General features: G+C 40.8%; 1 protein-coding gene across 5 annotated transcripts in view; it reads right to left on the bottom strand.

The window, feature by feature from the left end:
- Nucleotides 1-23985, bottom strand: part of SGCD (sarcoglycan delta) — a 302620-nt gene that overhangs the window by 78012 nt on the left and 200623 nt on the right. The window lies entirely within an intron of this gene.

Genomic DNA, 23985 nt, shown 5'->3' with positions numbered 1-23985 from the left:
TTTCACTGAACTGACCGAACAAGTTTTGGCTACGTAGGATTTGTGTGTCCATTTTCTTTTGAAATTGCTTAGTTATGTGTGCCTAAGATGTAACGAAACATCTGACAAACCATAATAGCAAAATATATACATATGTCAAAACTTTGTATGAGTTTTTCATACAGTTTCTATTTAGTAAGACGGGTATATGGATACATTGGCTCAGAGTAGAATGGGGCCCAACTAAAAATGTTTCACTTTTAGCTTGTGAGAGAAAATCACATCTTTTAATAAGATGCAGGATTTACATTCATTTAGGCTCCAGTTGTATAGAAAGTTCTGTGTTTAAGAAACATGATGTTTGTGGGGAACTGCAAAAGATAGATGTATAATCAAAAGTACTTCAAATGCAAGGAAGAGATGGAAGGGGAGGAGAGGGGAGAGGACAAGAGGAGAGAGGAGATGGAGCAGTTCAATTGGGGCCTGCAAAGATCAAGTCCAACTGCCTGACCACTTCAGAACTAAGCAAAATTAAAGCATACTATTAAGAACATTATTCAAATGTCTCTTGGACACTGATAAGCATAGAACATCCACCACTCAAAGACACATCACGACTCAGCAGGGATGCTGGTCACTCACCAGGCATTCCCCTGTTCCAACAAGAATCAGTCCCAGGGTGTTCCCTGCCAAGCAATGATCACTTTCCTCACAACACAATGACTTGTGAACAAAGGCTTAGGAGTGCTGGCTGACTGACTGGCTGCAGTCACATCATTTTGAAACGAAAGGTGTAAGCAAACTTTAAATAGAGACATACGCTGAAAACATTACTGACTGCTGAAGGGCGGGGGGAATGAGAGATGGGTCATAAAGTGCCAGTTGCTAGATTTCCTGCCCCAGCTGTAAAATACTGGCTTATGAATTCTGGGTTGGCGATGGCACAGAAGGGGGTTCATTTATCTCAAGCAAAAGTACGAAGAAAATGAGTGAAATATGATTATGCGCCAAAGAGCCAAGATTAAATTTTGATAGAGGTATGCTTTGCGATTTGAGTGAGCGGGAATTATTACTGCTATCTGCAGACCCTCACGTGTTTTGCTCTGCTAAAAAAATCTAAAAAGTCTTTCCCCAAGTAGACATTTCAGTGAGATTACAAGCCCTGAAGGCTTTCACGCTGCAGGATGTTCTCCAATGTCACATGGGTAGGTATACGTCACACCTAGCTGCAGGAATGACCATCTCTGCAGGTACCAATCCTGACTATTCACAGGGCTCACTGCTGAGCTGTTGTAAAGCAATACTCTCCACCAGTAACTTGGACTGATGGCACTTGTCATCACTGAGGCTGTGGTAAACCACCAAGTTCAGAGGATCACAACTACATGCTCAGTTATAACAGAAATCCAGTATTCCACTGTGTTTCTCTTCCTTTCTTCCCTTCAGCTTCTGTTTCCAAGTACTCCCCCGTGGGATTGTTATATATTTATAAAACACATACATGGACTATATAACTCACAGCTAGCTGGTCTTATGCATCCAAAAAAACACATCAGGTCTATGGGACAACGTTCAACAAGCAGAACTTGAAGAACAAGCAGAACACATTTGTTTCATATTGTACAGGCAGACATATGCTCTTAAAAATACAAAACCATGGGGTCAGAGTAAAGAAAGCACTTCCCCATGTTATTCTTCTCAGCCTCTGACACTGTCATTCTGATCTCACTCACCAGACGTTACCTCCTTCTCTCCATGGTGTTTGGGGTCAGGACACAATGCTTAGCACTGACACTGACTATCACTACCCCTCTAGTGTTCATACCTCTTCTGATTGGAAATGACAGCTTTTTGTAGTGACATTCTGGATCAGCAGTCAAAGAAAACACACCACACAAAGATTGTAATCTGAGCCTAAAGTGAGCGGATATTCCTAATTTCTAACAGTATAATCATTATGAAATAGTATTCCCTTATTACTTCCTATTAGAAAATATCCTGCAGCTTGCAGCATGATACAAAGGTACCAAAAATACAGACATATTCCAAAGAAATCATTGCATGAAAGACCACCCTTCATGTGCTGCTTTGGGTAAAGCATCTTCCTCCTCCCTACAGTATATGGTTTAATAGAAACTAAATATCATACTCTGCTACAGCGAATATATATATAGCACCAGTGCTATGAAATTTCATGGACCTTGACCTATAAAATGTAGCAGGAAGCTGGCTGGAGTGACAGAGACCATGATTTTTTTTATTAAACACTGTGTGATGATTGGTATGTATCCTTATCTGCCACTATGATCCTTGTGAATAAGAAGAAACTGCGTGGTATCGATTATTTGGTACACTGATGTCCAACAATCTCTGTTTCTCCCCTCTTTATTAGCGGACTCCTCAACAGGGATTGACTGACTTCAGTGTGCAAGCACAAACCAGCTTTGTGGGAACTTCCAGGCTAACTGCTGGAAACCAGCAGGCAAAGAGTCAGGAACTTTCCATTACCTCCTGCTTTGAATTATTCAGTTTTTTGGTAGAGCAAGGAGATAACTTCCACATTACTTTTATTGCCTCAGCCACCTCTCTTTTTATACAATGCCTTGTAATGGGCACGCATAAAAATTTATGTGCTGTCACCGACTGCTCCGTGTTAAAATGGGACAGCAATGGTAAAATCCCAAATAACATAAATGTCATTTTGGCACTGCTGAATGATGGAGGACTTTCTTTTTTATTAGCTTGAGAGGCAGCTCGGTTTAACAACCAATTACAATGGATACCCAGCATTGCTGATACCTGAGGCTCAGGCTCTTTTACCTCGAGGTCAGCCCTGGGGCCATATGCACAGGCAAAGCCAGGCTTTTTTGTTTTGTTTTCCTTTTTAACAGCTGTGGGTTACTTTCTACTTTGTTTTTAACTGTACGGTTGGTAGCAGGGAAGTTCAGTTGGCAGAATAAGAAAAAGCAGCCAACCTGACCAGAGATATATAATTACTGTGGAGAATACCTGCAAATTGCATTAACTGTACCAACCTGGGCTGCTGTGGGGGATTTCCACAAGTGTCTGCCACCCATGGTAGCTCTACTACATGAGGCTGGGCTCATGTCACAGCTAACCCACAGCACACGCTTGCTGCAGCCTTTGTGCCGTGATGCTCTGTTCTTTACAAACCATACATTCAGCCTCTCACTGCTCTGCACTTCCTCTGGTATTTCTGAATATAGAAGGAAAATGTGCTGTTTACTGTTCTATTGCTATTGTCCTAAGGATTTTCTAGGGATGCCAGTGATGGCAAACACTATGAGCCCTAGCTGTGTGCTGGCCACCACCAGCCCAGTGTGTGTCAGTGCTGTGGGCTGCTTGGTGAAAAAGCAGTTTTCCTGCACCTCCATCCAGAACCAGTTTTCTACAGCGGGGTTTGTCTCTGCATGGCAGGGAAGGATTTGCTCCTTTTACTGGGAATAAACCATAGTTATGTTTGGTAGCATCCTGTGGGAGAGAATAATCTTTGGAGCCTGCTCATGTCAGATGGCTGAAACACCTGATTATTGTTGCTTGTATTATTGATTGCTGTGCTCTGCATCGCTTCCAGATATGTGCAAGTTATTACACAGCTCAATACATCCGAAGTTAGGAGGAAAAAAAAAACCAGCAAATGCAGGTGACCTGTTTTACCTCACCTTCCTCGGAAGATTTCTGTGCTCTCCCACCTCTATACTGACATTAATTTTTCCAGTTTTCACAGACCTAAGGAAAGTCTGCAGAGATGCACTTTGCTGTCAGTTCTTCACAACCTCAAACACCTACTTGGCTCTAATCGGATCTGCTCTCATTCCTTCTCATTTTCTTCACTTAATTAGTCATTTTTGTAAAGAGACTGCTCTCTAGCTGAGCATCAGCACAATCATTTTCCCGTAGCAGCCAAGAAAGCCTAAAAACCTACCAGTGGGATCAGTTCTGGAAAGTTAGGGCTGGTTACTGTCCTGAACAACTTAAACCTCCAAAATGAGGAGTGTGACAGCTTTGTCATGAAGCTTTGCTTTGAGACCTCACCTACCGGCTCATGTAGGCAGCAGAGAAAACAAACCAACCAACGTAGTGTTACATAGCATCTCTGGCATTACGCTGTATGTACATCCATGCTTTGAATTGCACCGCAAGGTCTCACGTCCACATCTGGGTCCCAGCTCCCTACTCTTTTGTATCCTTCTGGCCTCAGGCATCCTGTCAGATATCTTGCTGGTAGTGCTTCCATGTGAAGATGGTGGGCACAGCACAGTGGAAGTCCACTGAGACATCACAAGGGGAAGGAAGGTGACCCCAAGTGCCTATGTCTTCCAGTCCGTATGTCCTCCAGGGAAGGAGGGAGTCATACAAGGCAAAGATAAAATATTTGCTATAAATTGGTACCCTAAAACAACATTATAACTTACAAGACCAGCAAGCAAGCAGACAATTCACAGAAGGTTCCCTTCAGAAGTCTGTGACAGTGGGTGAAAAGACATCTCTGTACTATCTGGCACAGCAGCAATTGGTCCAAAGGAGAGATGGAGCTCAGTGAGCAAGGACCAACTGTGGGAGGTAGCCACTGAAAAATGACCCCCAGAAGCTGCTGTTAATGCTGTATGAGCTATGAAAACACTTTTACTTACTTCCATCATTTGCGATGGCCACAGAGAAGTCAGATGGCTGCTGACTTGCCATGGAATTATCATAGAATCACCAAGGTTGGAAGAGACCCCCTCATGAGCCTCCTCTTCTCCAGACTGAACAATCCCGTTTCCCTTAACTGCTCCCTGTAAGAACTGTGCTCCAGACCCCTTACAGCTCTGTTGACCAGGGCCTCAAGTCTCTCTTGTCTTTCAAAACTGAACACAGCAATCAAGATGAAGCCTCACCAGAGCTAAGTACAGGGGGACAATTGCCTGTTCCTGCTGTATGGCTGATACAAGCCAGGATGCCACGTACAAAGATAAAAACTGCCTGCAGACCATTACAGTGATATAAAATTCATCCCAAACCAGGTCTACACAAAGCTCAAAGCCCTTCTTTCCAAGTGGAAACTCTTAGTTTTGTTAGTCACTCTGTATGGCTACAGACTAAGAGGCAGAAGGTGCCTCCAGCTTACTCTGAAGGGGAGTACGTGACAGAGTAACATGAAATTAACAAGGAGGGCATCCATCTATCCATGTGGCTCAGTGTCACAATAACCAGCTTGTCCTTAATATTATACAGAGGAAAACATGGCACAACTCGGTAGCTAGCAAATGTGAGCAGGAGTGCTCAGGGGACACAACCCCACTACACAGTCACAGTGTCATGAAGGACACCTGCCATGTGCATAGTCCCACAGCACCTTTCTCCTCTATCACTTCCTCCCATACTGACCAAGTGCTCATCAAAGCCAGCGCTATTTATTATGAAGATTTCTTCAAGAGCTGCGTGCAGTTTCCATTTAAACAAACAAACAAAAAAATGCATTGACTTCAGTGGAGGTTAGGAGAAAAGTCTTAAGCAGCAGAAAGAACAAGTTACAGCTGGCCAAAGGGACTAAATCCCAAACCCTTAAACAATTCCAGACTTGTGCTGGAACCATTTCTAAACAAATCATTCAGCCAGTGCTTGAAGAAAGCATAGCTCAGGATTTACTGCATATTGCTGGAACTGCTTTGGGCAGGAAGTATTTCTTTTCAAAGGGAACTCCAAGTGAGTTTACACAAAATATGATGATGTGTGGCACAAAAAAAAGCCAACCAGGATTTCTATGAAGTAAACCACTCAATTTGAGAGAACACTTTTGCAGTGAAAAGGATTAGCAGATCTTTTGGGAAGATGATTGTGAATCCCGATGTTGTTAGAACAACACAACCTTCACTTGCAAAATTCCTCTCTGGGATAATAATTTTCCCTTTCCATTGACACAGCAGGGAAGAGTTCACATTGGTCCTTCACGGCTCCCAGCTCCCTGTCATAGAACACCTTGGTACTGAACCATTCTAAAATGAACCATGTTCTCTTGAGCATTTTTTGCTCCAACAAATACCAATGTGTCACATCTTGAAGTCAACATATATTCCAAATGCGTTCCTTGAATTCTCTGTCTTTTTCAGTCTAGCTCATTACCATAATTATGCTAATTAGAAGGGAATAGTCCCATCCTGTGAAAACTTGTGCTCACTCAGAAGTGGAATAAAAGAATTCTCTTCTCATAGGAACAAGAGCTCTTCTCATAACGCAGAGATTTAATAATAAAATCTGCACATAAATTCACTGCAGAGCTGGAGGGGTTGCAGAAGCGGGCTTTATACATTACGGTCTAATACTCCTGAATTACAATAATCTGTCAATCACCAAATGAAGGAAAAAACCAACGCTTCTTTTTCTAAACTATTAAGATCTTGGACAAAATATCCTCTGTAGTATCACTCCTTCAAATTGTAACAAGGGTCAATTGAACACATCTGTCTTTATACTGCTGGAAGAAGCTTCCAGGGAGAAGGAGGGTATTTTTTTCCTCCTTTATTTGAGTGAATCTCTCTTGAGGTTTCTACTTACACTGTGGAGTAAGGTGTCTGACTAATCCGGTGTTCAGCAGCTCCCACTGACCAGCACTGAAGCTGGCAGATTAAGGTCTGAGTGTGAAAAAGAAAGTAACAGCTCTCAGAGAGTTTCTGGAGGTGAGCCCTTGAAAATGAGGCCAATTATTGGGTCATTTTTGTCCGATGTGAATGTGCCAAAACAACTCAGGGGCACTAATTAGAGCACAATATCAGATCTGCTCAAGGAAATAAAGCTCACACAAGCACACTGTGGATCCAAACCCCTACCCAAGGCCCACACCAACACCCAGCTTCCCAAAATACAGAGAGAGGCAGAGCAGGGCTGGGCTGTTCCTGCAGTCCCATCTATTAGCACATTTGACAGCCCCATCTCAGCAGACTGATTTACAGGCTGTGAGGACACCTGGAGGAGGTGCCTCCTGCACTGACCTTCTCAACAACCACTGTACCTGCATGATGTACTTGCTGCTATGGCAACATCCGGAGGTAGGATAATCATGATGCGAATCCATATTTTCTGTTGCTTCATTTACTCTCCACAACTATTGTTTCTTCTGCTTCCAAAAAGCCAGGAGAAAACAGCATGGATGGAGAGGAATATTTTCAGCACACCCCAATTAATCATGTCTGAGCGTGGATTTGGCTAACAATAGGCATTTAATGATGACCCTGCACTTGGAACATAATGGCCCCAGGCTACTTCTGCATTTTAGGGAAAGAAAATGGCAATTCAGTCCTCCTAGTGCCCAGATTGCTCCCTGGGCTTGCTCCATGCCAGCTGCTTGAAGCTCCCCCAAGGGGCATATTTTCTAGATGCCTTTGGATAGCCGGGGTGGACTTAGAGCTCAGTGCAATAGGATTAAACCAAAAAATAAATAGGCTGCCAAGCAAAACAATAAACAGATATGAAATAAAATATACTTCCAAAACGTGTCCCCAACCCTACTGATGTAGGGTCACTTCAGGGACTGTCCCAGTGATTATTGTTTTTTAATCAAGTCTTGGATTTTCAGTGAGAGACAGAGTATAGGACAAATTCAATTTAGTTGTACAGATAGGTAAAAAGAAATTTGCTTTGAAATAAAATTCACTGTGTTAAGAATCGATAGTCCTCTCGTTAAGAAGCTGCCTTCAAGACTAAGGAACCAGAACGGAATTTTTTAAGCTGTATTTGTCACAAAAATATATGATTTAGCTCTCTCACTATCAGAATATACTGAGAAATAATTTAAACTGTCTTCCAGTCTTATCTACAGTGTGTATGTGACGTTAGTGGGAAGGCTCTGGGGACAGCAAAGAAATGAAAGAAATGAAAGCTCTTCTCCCAGAGAGGCAGAAATAAGTATATTACTTCTATTGCTTTTTGGACAAATGGCAGCCAATAACTATTCATAGCGGGAAACACATGGGTACGGTTAGGGTCTCTCATCTTCATTAATGGTGGGCAGAGGATGACTCGTCATCACTTAACTCCTCCCAAAACTCCCAGCTCCAGTATATTTAGCAGCAGAACTGACACAGAGCTGCTAACACAACTAATACATGGCGCACACATCTGCGGGTGGCATACACACCTGTGCAGATCATCCCACCATCATACAAGAAAGCTGTGCTAAAGGAGGAGCCTCCCAAGGTGCCTCTCCAGCGTATTCCTGTGTCAGTCCTACAGCCAAAACTCTTCATACACTCTTCTCCTAAGAAACAACGGGTTAATTTAGCAACTTTCAAAAACTACCTTCAGATACACCCTTTTTTCCCCTTCGGTTTGCACTGCTGTCTCCTTTCCAGAAGACCCACTGCACTTCATGCCATTGCTTTCTTCAAAACATTTTAGTGAGCATCTAGAAAGCCTTCAGCAGAATTAAAACAGTTTACAGAGCTCAGGAATAAGCAATGTGCTGTCAGGAACTCCAGTCCAGCAGCGCCCTGCCCTGCAGGATGACGCTTCCTCACATAATTGACCAGAATTATCATTATGGCTGTTTGTACTTGCTGAGCTGTGAAGCCACCAGAAAACATTGAGACTGTCCTCCTGCTGTTTGTTGAGGCAAAAAAAAAGTCTTTTTTTTCTAAGCTGAGCCCATGTGTAGGCTTTTTAAAATTTCATATTCTTTATCTTATTTATCAAGTGGGGCTTATTGAGTCATAGGGGACTTCTGCTGATGCCAAGAGATTCTCTTCGAAGTCAGGAGCGTGGTATTATGTGCTCCAAATAGCTAGGAATGACATGCAAAAATATACAACTGCCACCCACTCTGATTGCAAACTACAACAAAGACAGACATGGTCCCCTTTTCCAACGCAGAGAGTTTTAAAGTCACAGGAAAGTGATTTTTTTCTTCCTAGCGGGCTTTTGCTTTTAGAGAGCACAGCTCTGTGTGTCACTTCACTACAGAAATACTCCTTATTCGGGGACGTTTGTATTTATCCCCCTCCTTCTGTTCCTTTCTAACACAATGCCATCACGAACAAATTGGGTGACTCACAGTCTGCATTCTTATTCATTTATCTGCTATATGCAACCTTACTGCAGCTAATTTATAATAGTAATTATTATTATTATTATTTTACCAGCACCAAAATCATCCAAATAATGATTTTTTTTTTAATTTATTTTTTTTTTCCTCACAAGAAATATTGCCTCAGACGTGGATTTCTTCTCTCATGAACCACTTCTGGCCCTCTGCTGGGCCATGTGCATTTTGGAGGGGATCTGCTGGGCATATTTTTGCAGTGACACCAATGCCTGCTTCCTCCAGCATGACAAAATGAGCACGAGTAAGGAGCACAGCATACTGTAAATGTAAAAGCAATGTATTCTCCAGTGAGCATCGCCAAGGTTTGGCAGAGGCCCTTGGCATCTGGTTCTGCTCCATGGGGAATCTTTCAAAGAAATTAAAGAAACAAGTTGCAGAGTCAGGCTCTGAGGCAGCCAGAGGCACCCTGTGTCTCTCCAAGCACCCCAGGCAGGGTTTGGGAGAAACTCAGGCTTTTCTTACAGTTTTTTGTCCACTTTGGTAGCTGGCGTTTGTCACTGCCAGGATAAGAGTTCTCTTTCCAAAAGAAGAACCTCTGTGGGATAATGACACATGATTGCTAAGCATATTTGGTTAGGGGTCTAAAGTGCACTAGAAGGAATTTCTGTCCCTTAAGAGAACACAAAGCATACAGCATCCAGAACCCGCGCTGCCCCAAGCTATGAGATTTCAGCAGCGAGGAATCACAGAAGCACAGAATCTCCAAGGCTGGAAAAGGCCTCTAAAATCATCCAGTTCAACTGTCCACCTATCACCAACACTGCCCACTGACCCATGTCCCCACATATCATACCTCCACAGTTCTTGAACACCTCCAGGGTCAGAGGGCTGGGAGCTCTGCACCATAACCACCTCCTCCCATCTCCATCCACCTCAATCCTAAACAAGACTTCACGCTGCTGCTTTGGCATATTTGACCACTTCAGAGAATTTAATGTGAAAATACTCAGGGACATAGGACATATTTTTCCTGGGCTACAGATAAGAATGTGGTTTCAGGGAGCTTAAATAGCTCAATGGGACATTTTGGTGACTGCTGGAAATTTAGTACCTTATGATAAATTTGGGATATTAACAGAATATTGCCAGAAGCAATATCTTATTGACAAAACTGCTAGAAAGTTCCAAAGGTAATAAACAAGGAATTGAGATGGATTACTGGTGAAGTGCTTTTGAATATGTTATTCTTTGTCAGCTGTTGGATGCACTGTGAAGTCCTTATGCACAAGGGTAAAACTGCCCAGGAAAATATTTCTTCAATGGGACCATCAGTGAGAGATACCATAGGAAGAGTGGTCAGTGATCTTATTATTGAGGGAGATTTATAAATATCAGTGTTACAATTTATTGTTCTCACTCATTATTTCAAGTTTGTTTTTACTGACACAGTAAGAAATGTACAGTATACTGGTACAGTTATGAGGAAATACCATGGATATTATCTAATGAGGTTTATAAAAAAAAGAAAGCAACTTTTTTTCTTTCAATTAAATAATAAAAAATGAAGCCTTAAAGGCCTTAGCAATCCTGGCAATAAGTGCAATCCATGGCATACTTCTGGGAAATCCTCAGTCAATATTTTTAACATGGGGAAGGGGAACAGCTCCTGAGAAAATGCTCCTAAGTGAAGTTTGCAGCTTAATGGAACAGCTTCTAATCTATGAAACGTTTGCAGAAGCTTCTCACTTTAACAGTAGAAGTCTTTGTAACTTAAAGAAGACCTTATTTAAGAACAAACTTGAAAAGATCTTCTTGGGAGCTGAAGATCCTTTATATATCTTAAGCATAGTTGGAGTTATTCTGGATAGAATTTTAATTTATGTGAATGCTGAAAGAACAGAGGGAATATCTAAACAGGCAGACACAGCCAAAGGAAAACAAACATTAAAACACTAATTATACAGGCACAGGGAGCAAGGAGTGTTTCTGTCATGCCAAAAAAAAAAAAGAAGAAGAAAAAAAGAAAAAAAAGAAAAGAAAAAAAAAGAAAAAAAAGAAAAGAAAAAAACCTGAGATTCAGCTGCAAACTTGTTAACAACCCCTGTTTTCAAAGCTTACTTATGCTTTTAGCACCAGTACTTCAGTGGAAGTATTGAAATTTGCAACAAGAGTATGGAAAGCACACATAATCTGCCTCTGGCTCAAACCCATCCATCCTTCAGCGTTCCTCTGACCTCAACGTTTTCTTTTTGTTCCAGATTGGTCACCTCTTTTCATTCCTCTGCAGCTCTACAGTGCTGCAATACAGGTGTATCACTGATCTATCTACTATAAGATCATGCAGTCACTTTGTCAAAGTCCTTTTAAAGGTGCTCTTTTTTTAATTTAATTTAATTTTTTAAATCCTTCTCAATAGCAATGACAGGGTAAGAAAATTTCTGTAATTTAAGATAATAATAGCTTCGCTTATTAAACATCAGACAAAGTATTTCTGGAGAAGAGAGAGAATATAACATTGGTAAATAGAGAAAATAGCAGGGTATAAAATTCTTAATAGTCATTAATTTGCCTCTTCCAAGACAGCTCCCTGAACGACATGTAGGTGAGTGAAATGAAATGCATTAATTGCGATTGCAGAATTGAGCTCAGAGCCCTTGTTTGGGCATCAGCCATTGGTGGGGCCATGCGGCTGTTAGTGCTTGGTGGTGACCTCATGGCTCCCTGCACAAAACCACACCACGTGGTGCAGATTTCCCTACATGAGCCTTCAGCTCTTTCATTCATCACCGTTTCATTACACGCCTTTCTTTCCCAGCGAAACTATATGATATTCAAAAAGGACTTTGAAGAATAAAGGCAGCTCCCGTTGAATAAACAGCACAGGTCAGTGGGTGTACAGAACTTTACTGGGATCTTGCAACAGTTCCTCATTTTCACTGTATGAACTGAACTTCACTTTGCTCTATCATTAGAAGTAATTGGTTTGCATGCACAGCAGCTATTTTTTTTTTTTTTCCTAAAGAATTTCCTGGTAGAATAAAGCAAAGATTCCTAAATGACTGAAAAATCCTTATTTATCTCAAATCACTGGATAATGCAAACAACTTATCTATACATCAGCTTTTTAAGTTCTCATCTGGCCACTGACTTTGTACATTACTAGTGTCTTGTTAAGCTCGCTATAAATGTTTCAGAAGGGATTATTTAAACTTGTAAGCTCTCCATGCTTTGGCTCCTGTTATCTTTAGGACCGTGTTCAAATATTTGCGTTCAAGTTCCAAGAAACATCTTATCTGCCCCTGCAATCACTCAAGGAATTTCAGCATAAAACTGCCTTCTGTTTTCTGAACAAACAGAAGATATTTGGCAATCAAGTTTTCTTTCAGCTGATAAAATCAGACCCCCAACTCACTGTTCAAAAGCCACACGTTCAAGCATTCACCTCCACAACAACCTGACAGTGCCTGTGCATGGCACTGCTGAACTGCATTGTCTTCTCTGTATTGTCTGAAGTTTTGTGGCTCTCCACATTAGTTCAACTGGCTCACTAACAGAACGTGAATTCCAATTCCTGTAACTCGAACTCCTGTTTATTGCTTTCCATTTTGTAGTTAACAAAAGCTTGTGCCATAGTTAATAGAGGTAATATCTTTAATTGCTTAGCTATGAAACACCAACAGCTGTTTTGGATTATCTACAGAATCTCCTTTGGTTGGAATAACCACAGAGATGAATACTATTAACTCAAGTTAATTAACATTCCTATTTTTTCTAGCATGGGTATTCTGTAGATGCTTGCTCAGCAAAACAACCAGGTCTGTTCCTAATTGTGGCTCGTTCTGGGCTGATCCATTAACTGTTTTGTGTCTTCTCAAGAATGCATGTTCATTAACTCAAGTTAATTGCTATTCAATTACCTTCAGTTATAATACGTCCCTGAACTCTACTGCAAAGAGACCTCCTAGAGATTTTGTATTTTTCAAGTGTTAACTGAGCCATACCGCATGTTGTTGGAAGCTGATTCTATCCAGTTTTGAAACAACAACTTCCACTTATGCTTCAATTGTTTCTTAATAAGATTTTTTCAAATCACCCTTACAGGTAATTGTAGCGGTAAAATTTTGTCCTTGCAATCACATTATGATAATTATTATTACTGCAATGGCCAGAGATGTTTCCTGCAACAATTTATTCATATAACCTCTTTGTTTAGGGAGAAAGGATGGCATATCTTTGACCTGATTATCTCAGAATGCAACTCTTATGACAGCAGATATTTTGTAAATTTTAGTGCTTTTCTTAATTTCCAAGTATATTCTAAGATTTTACCACATCATTCTCTCCAGAAATTTCAAAAAGGAACATTACCATTTCATACAGTTTGATCTTTTGGCTTCCACTGATGGCCAAAGCTTTTCTTTTCACAAACTATAGCAATTCAGATAAACAATAGCATGGAACAATTGACAAAGACCTCAGTCAGCCATCGCAGCAAGAAGCTAAAGCTCTTTAATAGCAAAGCACACCAGAGAGAATAAGTAACACTGGCATCCCTCCACCACATGTATTTAAAAGAATGGAAATGATTGATATCGTTGCAGCACTCAAAGAGAAGACAGGACTTAAGACAATGGCCTTAGGGCACAAATCCTTAAAGACAAGAACAAATGCAAAACTAATTTTTTACTTTAACATAATACTACCACTAAATGCACGAAAAAAAAAATAGCTGGAGCTAAGACTGAAGACAAAGCTTTAGCAATAAATGTTTGTGAAACCCACTGAATTTCATTTGCATATTTCTACTCAATACATCCTCCTGAACTAACAGCACCTTTTCCTGGTCACTTACATCAGACAAGGGAAGAATAATTAGGAACATCTAGAGTTGTTACATCAAACAGGCGCTCTACCTAACAACCACCTCATGAAAAGCTCTTCGCCCCACAGGAGAACTTTATCATGCCATAAACAAAGCAAAGATATCACAATATCCCTCATAATATTCTTTCATCTCTGCCAAGAAGATATTTGCATATTCTGCAGGCTTTTTTATTTATTCCTCTGAATCAGTGAAACTGTTTTTTGGCAGCCGGCAGAGCTCCCAGTCATGGTGCCTGTCAATCTGATAAAGATCCTTGTTTTGGTCTACTCAGCATTACTGGGAAATGGGCAGAGGTGGCATTATCAGCCCTGAGTACACTTCTGCATAGTAATGGTTGCCTGATGGGCACACTGCAAAAAAGGACCTTACTGCTGTATTTACTGTGCTCCCCTTGCTGGGACATTATTACACAATGAAGATGCTGCAGCTCCAGGGGCTGGAGAAGTCCTGATATGAAGGTCAGGAGCAGGCTCATGTTTTACACCTTCCACCGATTGCCTTCCTACTGCCATTGAGCCTCAGTATCCCTACCCATTGATATTATTCTCCCCCTGCCCCCTTACTGGTACAGTAACAAATTCTGGCACTTCTAGTGCCAAACAGAAAGGACAAGCCAATGAGCAGCCACACCAGGGCTGTGCTGAGCTGCATGGCATATGGTTAACACTCCTGAAGTAGCCAACATGCAGTCAAAACTTGCACTGAATTTCACACAAGGCTTCTGTCCGAATCAGTTTTTGCCAGCCTCTAATATCAGCATAATAGAAAGGAAAAATCTCTCGGATGTACACAGCCACTGACCAACATGTCCACTCCTTGACAGTACCTGGGGAAGCAGGAGGTAAGCGATGCCAGTGCAGAAGGTACCACCAACCATGCAGTTCTTGGGGAAACAATTCCCAATGACTTCCCCCACGTGAGGCACTGGGGGTTGCTCCAACACCACAGACTTAGTTACCTTGTAGTTTACAGAACAATCAGCAATGACCTTTCTTAAAACGATGTATTTCTTATTAGTGTGAAAATATATTCAAAGATGACTAGAGACTTGGTACGTCAAATATGAAGGCTGCAAACAAAGCCCAAAGGATATGGATTTTCTAGAACATGCTAGCACCCATCACCTGAAGATCAGGCCCCTACAAAAAGGCTGATCTTGGTCAGGTAGAAGGACCAGACACCATGATCATAAAATCTTAGAATCACAGAATTTTAGAAAGGCTTGTGTTAGGAGGACCTCAAAGATCATCTACTTCCAACCCTCCTACCATGGGTAGAGCTGGAAATTAGGCACCAGCTCAGGCTGCCCAGGGCCGCATCCAGCCTGGCCTTGAAAGCCTCCAAGGATGGAGCAACCACAGTTACTCTGGGCAGTCTGAATCAGTGAATTGAACTGACTGATTTGAAACGCGGATATATTTCACTATACAAAGCAAGAACCCACTGTGAATTTTCTCATACATCTCTTCCAGGACAGCTCTGCCCACATGTTCCAATTACAGAGCCTCTGTTGACACCTCACGGTACAGCTGTAGGATAATTTATTCATAAGCATTTTTGAAAACATTGTACATTTCCAAACAAAGTCGTGCATGCTGTTGATTCATTTCCTACAAATTAGAAAGCTTCATCTTCATCCCTCTCTCCCAATTTTAACTTTCAGTGTTTTAATTGTTTCTTCCTTCATTGCTAGATCAATATCAATCATCGTCCTCAGTTACCAGAAATTGCACCTTCCTGAAAATTATGTTAAATTTAGTTGCTAATGAAAACTGTTTACACTGTTTAAACACAGAAATGAAACCTCTATTACAAACCATAAAAACTGTTAGTTGTAACAAGAAACTTTAATTTCTACCTCAATCTCCTTTTCACCATCTGCTGCCCTAGAAGACCTATCCCGGAAAGCATGGACTAAAGAAACAAACAAACAATAAAAGGGATAATTGCTAACTTTACTTCACAGCACAACAAACATTAAAACAATTAAAATAGTCCCATTAACCGTTACACTGAAAATTATGTTATAAAGCAAACTAGTCCATGTATGCCAGCACATGTCAATATTCCTTCTCTTCAGCCATCCTCTCAAACAAACAACCAGACATCCTGTACAGACATAAAGAAAAGTGGAGTCTGATTCTTGGCACCTGATGCTTGCCATCCTCCCAGACGGAGTAAGGCAAAAAAAACCCCATCCATTAAGATAAATATCACAAACACATTCTGTCACAGAAATAGGTGATAATTCACAAGTCTTATTAGGGGCAGCTGAGGAAACTGGGATTGTTTAGTCTGGAGAAGAGGAAGCTCAGGGGAGATCATATAGCCTTCTACAGCTGCCTGAAAGGAGGCTGCAGCAAGGTGATAGTTGGCCTCTTCTCCCTCATGATTAGTGATTAGATGAGAGGGAATGGCCTCAAGTTGAGCCAGGGGAGGTTCATGTTGGATGTTAAGAAAAATGTCTTTTCTGAAAGAGTAGTTGGGCACTGGAACAGGCTGCCCAACAGGTGGTTGAGTCACCCTCTCTTCAGGTGTTGAAGAAATGTTTGGATGTTGTACTAAGGGATGTGGTTTAGTGGAGGAATATTGGTGGTAGATGGATGGTTGGACTGGATGATCTTGGAGGTCTTTTCCAACTTTGGTGATTCTATGATTCCTCTATCCAAAGCTCTGCGCAGTTCATTAGATATATTTATAAAACATTTTAAATATTAATATTTAAATAATATTTACTCCAGCTACTCCCTCAGAACCAGTTATGTGAAACACTGAGATTGCACCTCTGCCCATCATTCAGAGTTTTTCTCATGGGTTGCCATGTATCTTTGTACAATTACAGACACAACCATGTTCTGGGAATGCTGGATCAGAGAGCTTCAGTGTCTCCATGTGGTGGGATGGAGACAGCTGAGGGCAGACTACTGTAGGCTTCAGAGTAACAACTATTGTCAGGATACAGCAGAAAAAAATCCAGTCTCCTCTTGGAAACCTCTTATTCACACAAAAGCTTCCTTCATAAACTCAAAATCTAAGTAGTGCATGGGGGAGGGAAAGGAAAAGGCCGAAATAATCACTAAACTCTAACATTTTATTTACTTTCTGTGCTGCAGAGCTCAAGTAAACTTAGAGACTCATCTTTCCTTTTTATTGGGTCTAGATGAGATACAATCAGATCAGGTAAAACACTCTGCATTGTGTTTTACTTCTTAACAGCTGAAAATCTTTATTTTCTGTTTTTTCCTGATCTGTCCCCAAAGAACACTCAACACATCCTCATCAGGGTTATAGTACGAACTAAACTGTTTCATTTGCGCCTTGCACATCAGTCATGTCCCAAGGAAGCCCAAGAAAAATCGGAAAAACAGAGCCACACTACACTGCTGCTAAAAAAGTGCCATGAAGTAAGGAGCTAATGAGCCCATTTGAGCAATAATGTGGTAATGTGGTTTACGCCATCTGGAATGCAGAATGAGCTTCTAGTTCACCCTGCTTTCTCTGAGTCTCACCCTCCCCCTGTCCCAGCTACATACACACATACATACATACACACAGCTGTACCTTCAGAGCCTGAAGTAAACCCAGTGACTTCCACAGACAAATCCATGGATTTGTATATAATTATGTACATACATCATCATCATCATTATTATTTGAAAAAAAAAAAAAAAAGAAATTGTACATTAATAAATATTTCATTCCTTTCATAATCTGGACAAGCCTACCTTTTAAGTCAGCTCATTTGCTACTTCAGCTATCCTATTCACCTTCATTTAATGCATACATGTTCCTTTGACTAAATTAACATTTTTGTCTGCCTAATTCCCCTGAAATACCTGTGCTGAACCAATCTATAAGTGACTTCATTACTGTTCACAGGTCCATGTTTGGTACCCATCACTGTCAGCTCAACAGGTGAGGGATTAGGAGAACATTAACTCTGCCTTTTTGGCTTTTCAGAGCAACTGTTGCACTTTTACTGCAGCCAATCCTGGCTTTCAATCGACCTGGCAGGACAGTGACTGATGTTTTAACCATGTGGATTCATTCATTAGTGCTCATTCGACTGGTTGGCCAGTCTGCGGTTCTGAGAGACAGTTGAAACATAATAATTAAGCCTCACCAGCTTAATTACCTTTTTACATTCATCCCTTATCTGGTACAGTTCAGGAGTAATGACAAACAGAAAATATAAATAAAAAACAGTTTATCCAGACCAACGAGCTAATAAGTATGCTAACCAGAAGATGCATCGTTGCTTGTCTAAGAACATAAGCGAAGTTGCTTAATAGGCATCTAAAGTACATTGGCTAATGAAATCATATTGGAGCTAATGAATCTATTTAATTGGGTCAGGCAGCTGCCACTAGAAACAAGTTAGTGAAACCAACCTGCTAATACAGTCTGCTGAGACAGCTAGAGAAGGCCCTTGAAGATGATTCAGTAGACACTACTAATACTGGGACTAGTGGTTATTTGCACAGTGAAATCATGTTGCTTCTTCCCTGATATGCTTCTCTTGAAAACAATCCTCATCCTCTTCCACAATAATAAATAAGTAGTTCTAAACAAGAAATGTCAATGCAAAATTTTATAATGCAGTAAAATTAGAAATAAATAATAATAACAAAAAAAAGAAACAATTATTTAAAAAAAAATAAAATCTAAAACACCAACCTATTGTCCACATGTCAGTAAACCTGCTGGGTTTACTCTTACTGGACTCAGAACCCATCTAGAGTGAGGGTAAACGTGTAGCTGAAGTTATGTGTTAAAGAGGATGTGCTGGTAAAGCCAGAGCTCAAATCTGCAGTGAAAGTCTGCACTCTATGCTTGGTGTTTTAGTCTCTGGAAAGCCTGTGCCAATGAAGCTGCTACAGAACAGTATTTATCTCAGACATTGACTGCTTTGGTCTTTGTTTTCACTCACCTTCTTCTTTTGCTATCCGTGACGCTGAAGTCTTGTGTCAGAGATAATAAAAATTTTCAGGTGTCTGAGGGTTTCTATTAAAGGTCCATTTGACTTTTTTTCCTGTGTTACTATGGAGTATTTTCTTCCTTTTTCTCTTTTCAATTCCCAGTAGTTGAGTCAATATAAGAGAGAACCAAGGCAAGAAAGGTTGGGCTGTCTTTTTCCAAGATATTCCTTGAATATACCAACACAGGACACAACACAGGGAAGTGAGGCCATGCCCATAGACACCCCACTGAGACATTCACCCACCTGCAGCACATGTGAACCTCATCTCATTCATAAGAAACCTCTCAATAGGAAGGCTTGGTCATACGGCTTCCTTGACACCATTTATCCTGACAACTGAAGAACTCGTGAATACATTTTTCTGTTAATGATTTTATAAAGATCTAGATAAACAACAAATATTAGAACATGTATTTTATCCAAGTTTGTTCTTAGCTTTCCAAACAGATTTTTTTTTTTTTTCCCTTCCCAAAATATCCTTTTGAGAACATTTGGGGTTTGTTTTCATTTTCAGGCTCTGCTGAACTAAGCATTTGATTCAGGGAAAATAACAGGTTTGAAAGAAAGGCTCTGGGAAACTTAAACATAACAGATGCTTATTTGCAGACAACTGACTTAACTGAACTGAAAACCCCAGCCTAAATCCTGAAAATCATAAATGTCGGCCAGCTCGAAAAGAATAATAACCACTTATCAATATGGATGCACTCTGCATATAACAGAGTGCTCAGATTATAATATTCATATAACTGTTCTCGGTTTGCTTCTCCTGAGCTCTCAAATTACAATGGGCAGTGCCACATTTCATTTCCCAGTGCGGCGAATTGGTAGTTCAAACTGAACAGACAGGCCCTTTACAAGCTGGTTATTTCCTTCCATCGTCAGGTGAGCATTATTTCCTTTGGAATCAATATACAGAGAAGCTCATAGAGGATATCCCTAGTGGCATAAGTGGCCAACAGTGGGCATCTCTGCAGTTTTCAAAAGAGCCCGTTTAACCCAGGCTGCCAGCTTACACTTCATATATCTCAATCTTCACATCTTTGAAATTACAGAATCTGTGTGATCAAAGTCAAGTCTCAGGCAAAAAAAGAAAAAAAAAAAAAAAAAAAAAAAAGGCTCTCTGAAACTTCAAAGCCGCCCAGACCAGGATTTGGCTTTTCTGCTTGACCACAACCAAATAGCCTGAAGTCTGAAAAACTTCAGCATCATAAATTGACCAAAAAGTACGGAGCTGAGAGAAGACAGGCATTTTAGCAACAGCTGTGAAACTTCAGCTTACAAATCAGCATCAAGTGATGCTATCTTATACTTTCTTGCGCTCTTCTCTGTATCTGGGTAAGGGAGAAGAAACCTACAAGTCCAAATAACTTGGACACATTTTTGCCCTTCATTTAGAAATCACATTTTGTTCTCTGTATTCCTGCCCTTTCAAAACTGGGCCCGGATTACCATCGTAAAACATGAAGCATCCAAACTTTAGGTGCACAGCCTCAGCAAGGTGTTCAGGTTAACGCTGCAGCCAACAAAAATAGAAAGCAGTCACCAGAGGGTGATTCATCCTGCCCAAGTCAGATGCCTACTATGGGATGTACTAAAACAACCCTCTCTTTGGGTACCTGAAATTTGGCAAAGGAAAATTTACATCAGTCTAACATGTCATTCTCTAGAAACTAAGCCAATGAGCCATCCAGTGAGCAGCATTTACAGCAGTGCATTTTCTGTTTATACTCCTAATTCTACTTCATCACACATTTAAACTTGTCCAAGACACACTTAGAGAGACTTTTTGCTCTTTGATTCCCTCAAGATTTCTTAAAATCACAGCCAAAAGCCCAAAGAGATATTAGTAGATTTTAATTGAATTCATTATCCCATTCATTGAAAATTATCTGAGGTAATCTAGAACTTTGTTGTTGATCTCAGTGGGAATCTGGTTGAACATTTTCTGGATAGACAAGATGAAAGGCAACGAGGTGTCTGGCTAAGGCTGTCTGGAAGTTTATGGGTTGCATTTGCAGGTAGTAAGATCCTATAACTACTGGATAATACACCGTATGTAGCTTGTTGGGCAATAGAGTGTTCTCCAAAGTCTAATGAAAGCACTCAGCAGTTTCAGTGAGATTTTATGCACATTTCTCAAGACAAAACATGGATGTTACAGCTCTTAAAATATTCACTGAAATTTGGGAGAACCTTCTTTATTAAATACTACCTGATGTAGATGTAAATGCTAAAAATATCTGAAAAGATGAGAATCAAGCATCAGTCACCATGAAGAGAAAAATCAATTTTGTATAAAAAGTAGCTCTATTCGTCTTAGTTGTGCAACAGAAGAAATTAATTCGTTCACTACATATTGCAAAAGGGTTGTTTTTATCATGTTTCATTTGGCAAGCCAGGCCACAGGAAAGAGACAAAGTTATTGAATGAGATGGAAGGGAAAAAAGGAGGAACAGCAGCACAGTAAGAAAAAAAAAAAAAAAGGGAGACAAGGAGCTAATAATGGCATGCTCAACGAGCAGGCAGGAAAGCAAGAGAAGACAAATCACTACATGGTCAGAGAAGCCAAGGAAAGAGATCAATATAATATATAGTGTGGGGCACAAGGCAGGAAGAAATGCGATGTATAATGAAGGGAAGCATCATTAGAGAACTGGGTCAGGACTGTACACTCTTTGCTCTGCTCTGGCAACACAGAGGGATTCTGGCTGTTGCTGGAACACTGCTGAGCCAGCACAGCCAAATCCCAACCTGAGAACACAGCCCTGACAGTCAGTCTGGAGCTGCCTGTGGCCCGCAGAACCCAGCTTGAGCTCATGGTACTGCTGCTCAAGCCCAGCCTGACCAAAGGATATTTAGTGCAATGCACAGACCAGAAAAAATAAGGGAACAGTAACACAGAGGTGTCCCAGCAGCCCCACGCACCCATGAAGGCTGCAGGACTTCTCAATGCCCTTGTCATAGGCTGGGGACCAGCCCTGCCATCTGCTTTTGCCACCACTTCCTGAGATATGGATGAGACAAGAAAGGCATCACAGATGAGGAAGGCTGAAGGGGCAGTGGAAGCCTGTAGGGAGGGCTGGAGTTTGTCACAGCTGGTGAAACTCACCAAAGCACCCTGATTATTTCAGCTTGGAGAAAGCAAAGTTGCTGTCTGGGTGTTGTTATCAGCTATCCTGGCAAAGAAGTCCCATATCTTTGAGGGAATATAACAGATTTAGATTTCATGGGTTTGGGCTACTTGCCTGCTCCTGAGTCAAGAAGCTGCGAAATGTGGACACAGTCCAATACTGCAGACCTAAAAACAACCGAACTAGTCATCCTTCCCAAGAAGAAGCATCCAAACAATACCATCATTTAAATACTACAGGATAGACACCTGGAGGTACCAGCCCTACTGGAGCTTCCTCAGCTGCCCTTCCTTGAAGTAATACTGGGGAAAACAAGGCACTCCATCAAACACCATGGGATAAAATAACATTGAATAAATTCAATGTTATCCTCATTCAAACATGTTCATGAAGAATAGAGGGTAAAAATGAATACATTTTCACATGATTATGTTTTCTAGGAAGAGTGAACTTACAGCTTGAATATCACACATCCTGCTGCGAATACAATAATGCCATTGCATTTAACACAGCTTTCCTTTACACTCATGCTCCTTCCCATTGCCTCACAAAAATCATGACGTTATACTCCTCTTTTTCCAATAGCCTTTACCAGAATATCCCTTAAATTCCTAACAGAGCAGAGCACTCCAGCACATCCTATTTCTGGTGGTGTCAACTCCATGGAACAGGCAGCCTTATAATGTGTTTACTGCTGGTAAGTAACTGAACTTGAGACCAACAGCACAACTCCATGTGTACTGATGAAGTGCAGTCTCCATTGTATCAACACTACTATCAGAAATCTGACGCTAAGAAAGAACTTCAATAATATTTTGTCTGTTCTGTGACATTGACATTCATTTTTCCTGCCATCACAGCCTCACTTCTACAGTCTGAGTAAAAGTAATATCCCTTGGCCACAGGGCAAAAACTTTCCTTCTACACTTCTTTAATGTATGGTACTACAGTAAAGAAAGTCAGTGAAAATGAGAAGGCACTTCGTGGAAGTGATTATCCTTAAAGTTAATGTTTCAAACTCTTTTTAATATGGTGTAAGTAAGTGAAGCTTTGCATCCAGAATTTATTAAATAAGAAAAGTTGGGCTTTACCAGCGCTATCACAACCCTGAGGTCACAGCAAGAATATAGTCTATACTTTTAAATTACTTTCTTTTTTTTTCTTTCTTCCTTATTCATGGGCAGCTTGAGGCGCATGGCTACATGGAAAATAAAAGTGATGGCCTGACAGAGATCTCTGAAAAGCTCATCCAGGTATTTCACTATCCGCACTGACACAGGGAAGAACTGTATCTCATGTCATTTGCAGACTCCGTTTAATCTGCCAAAACTCCCATTAGTAATTACTTTCATTATTATCCCTGTCCCCCAAAGGCTATTAGCTTTATCAAGTAATTGATAGTTCTGACTGTCCCCTCTCAAATGTTGCAGTCTGAGAGAAAATCAGATGGGATGCCTAAGTGCTGGATGCTTTAATCTAGATGAATCCAAGTCTAAGTCTCTATGTGCAATAAAGGCTTTGGCACGCAAGCAAGTCAGCACAGGAAAAGGGATTGGTGAGGGTCTACCAGACCATTTACCGTATTTCCATCTTGTGGTAAAAGATGGGTAACTCTCAAGAGTATTCTGCAGTTAAACACAGAGTTCGTGTAACAGAAGTTATGCCAGATTTGCAAGATCTCAGTTCAGCCATAAGCATACTTACCTAGAATTAGACTTTTGCTTGGCTAAATTTTGTCACATGTCATAAGAACGAAAAATCCCTCAGCCACATAAAAGGAACAGCACTGCATATTAGATTGCAGTTCTTGCTTCTAAGCGATTTATGAAGAAACGTCTCCCTTCCTTCCTGGCTAAAAGAAAAAACTCTCACAGTTATCATAAAGTAGCTCAGAGTATTTAACAATTATTGATCTCCAAAGGCATGTTTAATTTCCTTCATTTATTGAGCCACTGGACAATATTTA

Source organism: Excalfactoria chinensis, chromosome 13 (assembly GCF_039878825.1).
Source record: "Excalfactoria chinensis isolate bCotChi1 chromosome 13, bCotChi1.hap2, whole genome shotgun sequence".
Taxonomy (NCBI): Eukaryota; Metazoa; Chordata; class Aves; order Galliformes; family Phasianidae; genus Excalfactoria; species Excalfactoria chinensis.
The sequence above is the reverse complement of the archived record's forward strand: the minus strand, read 5'-3'. Positions and strand labels throughout refer to the sequence as shown.